The sequence below is a fragment of the Tamandua tetradactyla genome, chromosome 1 (genome assembly GCF_023851605.1).
Source record: "Tamandua tetradactyla isolate mTamTet1 chromosome 1, mTamTet1.pri, whole genome shotgun sequence".
Classification (NCBI taxonomy): Eukaryota; Metazoa; Chordata; class Mammalia; order Pilosa; family Myrmecophagidae; genus Tamandua; species Tamandua tetradactyla.
Genome location: NC_135327.1, coordinates 135,651,964 through 135,661,153, shown reverse-complemented (window position 1 = coordinate 135,661,153; position 9,190 = coordinate 135,651,964). Strand labels below are relative to the sequence as shown.

The 9,190-nt window shown below is 33.5% G+C and overlaps 1 protein-coding gene across 5 annotated transcripts in view; it reads right to left on the bottom strand.

Moving 5' to 3' along the window:
- CACNA2D1 (calcium voltage-gated channel auxiliary subunit alpha2delta 1) overlaps positions 1-9,190 on the bottom strand; it is a 501,299-nt gene that overhangs the window by 76,449 nt on the left and 415,660 nt on the right. The window lies entirely within an intron of this gene.

The following is a 9,190-nucleotide window of genomic DNA, read 5'->3' as shown; positions in this document are numbered from 1 at the left end:
TTTAATGTATACCCTTTTCCTCAAATTTTTATCTTCCTTACTGCAGACATTTTAAAAGATACTATTCCTCTGCCATTCTCCTCCTTTTGCTTACTAAAATCTTAAGAATTACAAATGCATCCTTTTAATCATTTCTGCGCTGTTCTACCATTACTATATTTACTAAATCTTTGTAAATATTCAATGTGCTTATTTTTCTCTTGATATACACATGCCCCATATATATTTAATGATTTTTTGATTATTAGATTATTCTAGAACTAGCCCAAAATGATTTTGTAAACATGCATTTGGCTGAGAAAAAGTTTAGCATAAGCTACTCAAACTGTTGAACCATTTACATGACAATGAAAACAGATATGTAAATTATTTCAGTCCCATGTGCCACACACATACCGATTATTTGGCTTTGCTTTAAATATTTTAATCAATTGTGTAAAAAACAATTTTAACTTTACTGATTTCATAATCCTTTTGCATTACATATTTTATAGTGTGCATAAATAATGAATTGATGTAACTGAAGAGATTCTTTACGGGCACTAACTTCCCATTTAGCACTGTAGATGGCTGCTGTTTTCCTATACTATATTACTGCCACCCTGTGGAATAGTTAATGAGCAAACTAAAACTCCAGATGCCAAAATCCAGAGACGATGACTACCCAGGGAATTGTTGTTCCACCAACCCACTGCAGTGTGATGTTTTCCAGTTCTTTACATCTACAGTTCTTGTTTAGCTATAGCGGTGGGAAAAAGCAAAATGAAAGTGATTCCTTGAAATATGCACAATTTAAAACTTAAGGTAAACTGCATAATCAGGATGTGTTTGTTATGTTTAAGTTGTTCTTTTCCAAGGGGTGTATTTGCATGGCTCTACATAAAAGAAAGTAAAATGGCACATAAACTAACTCAAAATATTTAATGTGCAGAAGTCTCAATTAAGCAAATCACTTGATATCATTTTCTACATCAAGGTACAGTTGATTTTTTTGGGAGGAAAAATTCCCTTCCCTATTCCTAGTTGTACTTTTATGATCATAGCACTAAATTTACATAACAAATGCATGGTGAAAACTTTCCTTTCTTAGTAAAATATCCCTAGAAACATTGTTAAATTCTCTCCAACTAATCTATGTGATTTTAAGTTTATGTTTCAACTGTTTGCCTCTATGAAATTTTCATTGTAGGTTCATATATAATACATATACTATCATAGATGGATTTGACAAATATTTTTCATAATACTGAAAGTCAGAAAATAAAAATGGGAGGCTGGTATTGAAAAAAGGTTGGGTTGGTTTAAAACAATTACAAGTCTACACATCTCCCAGAATTTTGTATTATTACAGTGCCTTTCACATAGACAGAAATAAATATTAATGAAAACAAGTGATTGGCCAAATGAATGGTCTCTATTTCATACCAGAGGAAATCTTGTTCAATATATAAATGAATTGATTATAATATATGAGAAGGGTGGAACCGAGACTAGGGTAGAAGTCGCTTGAATTTTGTAATTTTGGCCATTTCATTACACTTACATCAGAGTAAATTCTTACTCTTCTTATTTTATAAATAATTCTTATTATGCAGACTTGGTAAACGGAGCTGAATAAACTATTTCAGGCAAAATAATGTGTACTTAATACTTAATACATTGGTGTAATGATATCACTGCTTTAAACCTAGAGAATGAAAAAATATTCTCCTTATTCTTGGTTTGTGCTTAGTAATATTAGCATTTTACTAGAAGCAATAGTAATCTGGGAGCAGTTTAAACAAAATTAAACCTAAAACAATTAAAATTTGGACTTCCATGTCAGTTATAAATGCATATGATTTTGTCTTCAGTTGTTTCAAATTATTATGTTATCTGAACAGAATAATATAATTTCAATGCTGTCCTAGTTGATCAGAGGAAAACAGAGCAAATTTGATTACTTAAAATATACTACTGGTTTGTTTCTTACAATATAACACTGATTTATGACTTTACCCTACAGTTCTTGACTCCTACTAATCTGTTTTTTGTTTTGTTTTGTTTTGTTTTGTTTGTTGAAGCTTAAAATGCTTGCCTTCAATTAAGAGTTCTCCCAAGCCACAGGGTCAATCTATTTTAAAAAGCCAGAGGAATTTCTTGTTTCCCAGCAGAATCCAGTTACTGGAAACTGTCACCTCAACAATTATCAGTTATCCAGAGTTCAAGTTTAATTTACAATAGGCAAATCTCCAAAGAATAATAGAAATGAGACGATGAAGAAAGTAAGCCAATAAAACTCAAGTAAAAACTTCAGCTATTGAAACATGTTAACAAAAATGATGTCAGAGATGGGTTCTATTAATTTATTCTTTGTACTAAAATTTTTGGCATCATGCCTATAAAAATAATAGATTGGCCCGGATATTTTATGAAAATTTCTACAGTGGTTTCCATAATTCACAAATATACCAGAATCCAGAGGGTTTGAATAATCCACATCTCTAGTTTTATAGCATTATAAAATAAAGTAACCAAATTCATCTTTAGCACTTAATCTATTTGCTAAACTCCAACAGTCTGAAAGGTACTTGCAACCTGAAGTTTTGATGACATAGTTTAATCCATCTTGGGCTGGTAGTGTGCTGAGGAGCTTGTCCCTTTGGGAAAAGTCTTGCCTGGCTGAGCAGGAAGAAGGCTCTTGGGCGGGCAGGTGATGACCGGCACAGGCACAAGACTGTCCGAGGGTAAGAGGAAAGCAGGGCCTGGCGAATTGCACACGAGGTTATGAAATGTGGACTGCAGAGCAGTTAGATCCTTGACTCTGTCACTTATTAGCTGCATGACTTCCAGTCAGTTACTTAACTTCTCTAATCTTGGTTTTCTTATGCCCAAAATGGGGGCGATGATGATGGCGCTGATGGTGATGATGATGATGATGATAATTTTACCGTATAGGTATTCCAGCAATAAATGAAATGATAGTTGTAAAGCAGTTCTATTATGTGGAAAATCATAAGTGTGATAAATATTAGCTATGATAATGAAGACAATGGGGATGATGAAGTTATAGTGTTGTCTCCTACGGTCAAACTATGAGAATTCAGGGAGGTCCTATTTTCCATTCATGGAGCAATAATCTTCCAGGCCTAAAGAAAACTCAAAATTAGCACCCTTCTAGAGGAGCAATTTCAGCTCGCTTTATTATATTAAATTCTGACAAAAAGGGACCTCTGTTGTCTAAATGCCATGTGAGGTAGACCTCTCGGGTTTCCCAGGTTCTGACAGAGGCAAGTGGTCAACCAATGTTTGCTTAATTTAAGTAAATAACACAAAACAACCACTTACAAATTGGAAATAAAAATATAGTATTCATATAGGTTTTCCATGCATGACATTAAAGAACCAAGCTGATATTTTTAATGCATTAACAATGAGTATAATAAATCACCCTCATATTATCAGATTAAAAAGGAAGTGATTTGGGGTTCCCTTTCTCTCTACATACATTACAGTATTTGAAAAGCAGAAATAAGCTAAGGGCACACTGTGTTTCCAAGCAATTTGTAGCTCCGCAAACAAGCGAAGACTTTGATCCGCTGAGAAGTCAGAAGATAAGGCATACAGCAGTTTATTTCAGATGCTCTTCTTAAGTAATTCCAAATACCGTACTGACACTAGCAATGAAAACATTCATGAAAATCTGTGTGTTGAACTGATTACGGTGAAGGAAAAGGTGACATCGATACAATTGTCTGAAATATAAACTTACACTCATTCCACTTTTACACATATTTTAATTTACACAATAAATTAAAATATGCAAGAGGGCCACAGTGGCTCAGCAGGCAGAATTCTCACCTGCCATGCTGGAGACCTGGGTTTGTTTCCCACTGCCTGCCCATGCAAAAATAAATAAATAAACAAGTAAAAATTAAAAAAAAAAAATGAAATATGCAAGAATGGGTCATCTATATCAATTTGACTTCAGATTCCAAATACAAGAAAAACTTACAGTTTTTTCGTGCCTCCTAAAAGAAGAACAACACTATCTTGAGGTTTCCCTAACATTTAACTATACCTCAGAGTTTATCTCAGGAATACATCTATTGCATATTTACTCTGTTCAACAACTATTCACTGTGCACCTTTTGTGCACTGAGTGCTATGCTCAGCTCAGTGACAGGTTTATAAAATAACACGATGCATACTGTATGAAACTTACAATAGAGAGGTGGATTCAAGATAAAAAAGGGAACAAATGCTTAATTTAGTCAAAAATGGTAATTAGGGAGAAAGAAAAAGATGAAAGGGGTTGCTGAAAAAGAATGATGAAGGAGTGTCTGGAGAAGAAGAATCACTTTAGAAAGCGAGTGGGGAGACGCCTCTGCAGGGCGACACTCTAAGCAGGTCCTTACCCCAGGACAAAAGCAGGGTGTCTCTTCTGGCATAGAGCTTTAACACAGTCAGTGGGCAACCCCAATTCTAGGTGGTACGATCCCACTTGGAAATTATTTCAAGTGTACATTCTACACTCTTAGGTTTATATCATGTTAGGTACTTGGTGCTTGGTGTAATACTTAATCTTATTTCTCATTAGACTTGTTTTATATATATTAAGCTAAGGGCTCTGTGAAATGCACGCAAATAATATTACTCAAACTTGAAGAAGATGTATCTGGTAAGATTTTCCTTACTTTAGGGAATGAATTGACGGCATTATTTTTACTCTAAGAGCAACAAATGCTGTTAGAGACCAAGACAAATACAAAAACACACATACACACACACACAAAACCTGTATTTTAAAATGATGGCATCTTTACTGGCAGGGCCAGAGTTACAGTGTGGTCATCAATCGTTGATTCTGGCTATGTTAGTATTCTTGATTTTTATCAGCAAAGGTATAGCTCTATTCTAAAGGTGGAAATCTTTTATAAACTCTTGAAAGTGCCAAAATATCTGAAATTAAACTTTAGGAGCTGTGCATTAGAGATTGTGTTGAATAAGTTACAAGGCCAAATTTGAATACAGCCCTCCATTATTACATGTTTGAATATTCCTCCAGAAGGTGTCTACTGCAAAGAAAAGCAGTAGAGCAGGGCAATGAATTACTTCCTGTGAATTATTCCCTCTACCATCTGTTGAAAAATTAATCAGCAATTTTCATTCTAGCTATATAAAAACTAGATTCACCCATATATTACTTGTTCTAGATTTCTACAGGCTGTAGATTACTTCCCTCTACTTTGGACCTGACAGCACAACAAAAGAGAACTTGTCTTTTTTATTGTTTTTGGCATGTGCAGACTCTGGGAATCTAACATGGGTCTCCCACATGGCAGACAAGAATTCTCTACTACTGAGCTACCTTTGCACTGCCCCAAGAAATTGTTTTTGTTTTCTTTTTCTTTTCTTTCTTTCTTTTTTTTTTTTTTTTTTACATGGGCAGGCAGGCATTGAACCCAGGTCTCCAGCATGGCAGGTGAGAACTCTGGCTACTGAACTACCACGGCCTACCCAGAACTTCTTATTTTTAACAAATTTAAAAAATCAATGCATTTATCATTAGATGATTATAATGTTTGCTATGTTTCTTTTTATTGAAAAGTGGTCCACATCTATCATGTACTTTTTTATGTCTATTTTTTCTTCTCATTCGACTTGAGTTATTTTGAAATTTTCATTTTGTTAATTTTGAATGCCTTTGTATTTTTTTTTATTGATTCTGAGAATTAAGCTAGGAATCAGAGAACTATTTCCTAGCTACCTAGACAATCCTTAGTGTGCATTGCTAATCAGTCCCTTTGCTATTCTACAGAAAACCAAATATCTCTAAGTTTACTAGCCCTGTGAATTATCTTTCAACTACGTGTCTGGTTTTACTTTACTTTATTCATTTGTTTGGATTCTATGATAGAGTTCATTTTAGTTCTGGCACTCTTTTTAAGTAGGTCTTGTACACATGGGTAAACCCTGAGGAATGGCATTGCTGCAGGTAGAGATTAGAAAGTAAATGTACTTTAATTTGGAACAGCTGTGTGAGGAGATTAACATGGATTCAGTTTTAAAGCTGTACCTATCTATAATCAGGTAGATTAATTCCCCCAAAGTAATACATTTCACAAAAGAACCCAAACATTTTGTTCTAATTCTCAAACATTTTAGCCTCATTAAATTGGACCATATATCTGCAGCCTCATTCATCAGCTCTTCAAATGTACCTCATCACACCTCCTACCTGGGTTGCTCCGAATCATTTTTGAAGCCATCGGGATGAAAAATGAATGGAAATGAAGCATTCAGCAACCCTGCTAATGCCAGAAAGAAGCTTGGGGAAAAGAACGTAGCATTCAAAACGTAGTTTTAAGTTTTGTTTTTTTTTTTTCCCTCTAACCTCACCACGCTTTCTTCATGGCTTTGCAATGATAGTTTTTAACTACAAGTGAACATTTCTTATGAAGCTTGCTGTTAATAAAGTTACAGTCAAATGTAGAATTTTAAAGAGCTCAGAAAGTTTCTATTTTACTAAATCAATCAAATTTCCTTTTTACACTTTGACCATTTGAAAGATGATGTTTTGTGTGGATAGTAAACTTCTGAAAAGATAGTTAATATTAATTTACAGATAGTTAATATAAGTTAATTGATATTAATTTATAGATCATTAATATTAATTAATATTAATATTAATTAGGTAGTTAATATTAATTTAGGAGGTATGGAATTGGTCTGTCATGCATGTCCTGACAAAGATAGACAACTATTACTTGTAGAAATGCCTGTGCACTGCAAACCTCTCAGACTGTCTGTTAAGATAGAAGTGTTCCTTATCCATCTATATATTTGAAGTCATATTTGAAGACCGTGGAAAATAACTTTTGTACAAATGCACACTATTTTATAGTATATACATATACATGCTGTATGCACACATACGTCCTTGACATAAACAATAAACTATGGAATTGTTGGCTTAATAAAATGTAAATACACACAAAAAAATAACTGAATTAATAGGGGTTGTCTCCCATCATCTATTTTGTTTCAGTGGATACAAAACATGCAAATACCAAGAAATGTGTTTTTGTTTGAACAAGAATTTCCCACATAAGATGTGGCAAACCACTGAGCTTGAAAGTAGAATGCATATGACATTGCTTACAGAAATCAAATTCCCACTTGTCTAATCCAGAAACCTGTGCTCTGCATCTCTCTCAATTCCACCTCATTCAGGGATGTCCATCATTTAGCCTCTCATTTTGAAACTATCATTTTTCTCTGTTCATGTATCTTTGCACTTACAAATAATAGTGGTTAAGCTCTTACTTCTTAAAACAAAAGAAATATGTATATATACATATGTGTATATGTGTGTACATAAAAATACAGTATGTAGTTTCAATATCATGTTAATTTGGGGGGGAACAAGATTTATTAAAATGTCATGGAAACTGCAGGCTAATTACTTAATTTTTAAATTGGTTTGGTATTAATAAAGGTATGTTTCCTTAAGAAAAAGGTATGCCCTTAAAAGTACAGCAGTCAAAATGTAAATAGACAAACCACAGGATTGTTGAAGTTGAATAAGAAGACTCGATTCATTAGTTTCACAAAAGTGAATGTGATATGAATCATTTATTATGTGGTTAATCATGTCACAAAATGTAGCCTTTGTTGAAAAAGCTAAGTTCCTTGGAAGAAGAATGGGATGAGAAGCAGTATTTAAGATGATAATATTTAGATTGAACAATTTTAGGATGCATCTAAAAAAGCCTTAAGCCAGTAAATTCCTCATTTATCAAATTGAGGGGACAATTTTTGAAACTAGAGGCTAGAATACACGTGTTTTCCTTATGACATAAACCTCTCATACTGGTGACAGAAACACAACTACACAAACACAAAACTAAACAAAATAAAAACTAAAGGTATGTTTCTAAGACATGTTATTGTGTTAATCCTGTATGCAGATAGTTTTTGGAAGAGAAAAGCAAAGGAAAAAGTTAAATTCAGATGAAAACTCTCTCTACCATTATACATTTATGTTCTTCTATTTAAATTTGTTTAAAAATTGTGTCATTAATCCTTTTAAAATTAAGGTAAATTTTAGGCACAAATTCTGAAAAAAAAAATAGTAAAGTTCAGTGTCATGTTTGTTTAAGAAACTTTCTTTTTGAAGGAAAGAATCCAAAGGAGAACAAGATTCCTGTTGGTTGGTTTAGGTGATGGAGCAATATAAGAAAAGCGGTTTATCTAAACTTTTATCTATTAAGAAATGATACAGGTAGGGACTTGCAATTACATGCCTTTATCATAAAATAATAAAAAATATTTAAAGTTATTTTAAGTATAAGATGCTAAAAATTATCTTCCAAATGATCAGAATCAGGATATTTAGGTGGAATTTTGAGTATTTTATTACACTCATACAGAAAAACGTTTCTATTAAATTTATTTTATTACATTTTTGTTCTTCAAAATCATCTAAAATATATAACAAAAATACTCTTTGTCCCAGTTATATATATAAATATATATATATTTTTTTGGGAGGGGGGTGTTGATGGTCTGGGAATTGAACCTGAGTCTCCCACATGGAAGGCGAGTATTCTACCACTGAACCATCCATGCACCTCCCAGTTATATTTTGTAATACGAATTTCTTCTTAAACAGAACTCATATTTCTAAATTTTTTTTTTGGATAGCCCCAATTTTTTTTCCTGTCATGTAGTGGAAACTATCCATGCAACAGTGCTTTCTGCTGGAAAAGTGAAACGTGACTCAGGCCCACTCTTCTATGACCTTGTAATCCAGAGAGAGGGCGGGTGAGAGGTTCTGTGGGCACGTATCATGGAGGGCTGCGCTCAGTCTGCCAGGGGACTCAAGGCCAAGCAGCGAACCAAGTTTGGAGATCGGGGGTAATGATTGCCCTGAAGTTTGAATGATGGGTAACGCAATTGAATAAGTAATGAACTTTATACATTTGACTAATGCATCTTCCTATTACTTTTGATTGCCATCATCTCTTTGGAAGAAATCTCATAGAATCAAGTTATCATCACTTGGAAGTATTTGCAATCTATTTACAGTTCAGTCCCTCTATCAACTTTTTAAAAAGGAGTGGCTAGTCTATACCATTAAAATAACTAGTTGTTAAAAAAAATTTACACTTTGTATTAAACTTATGTCATCTGACCTTTAATTTAT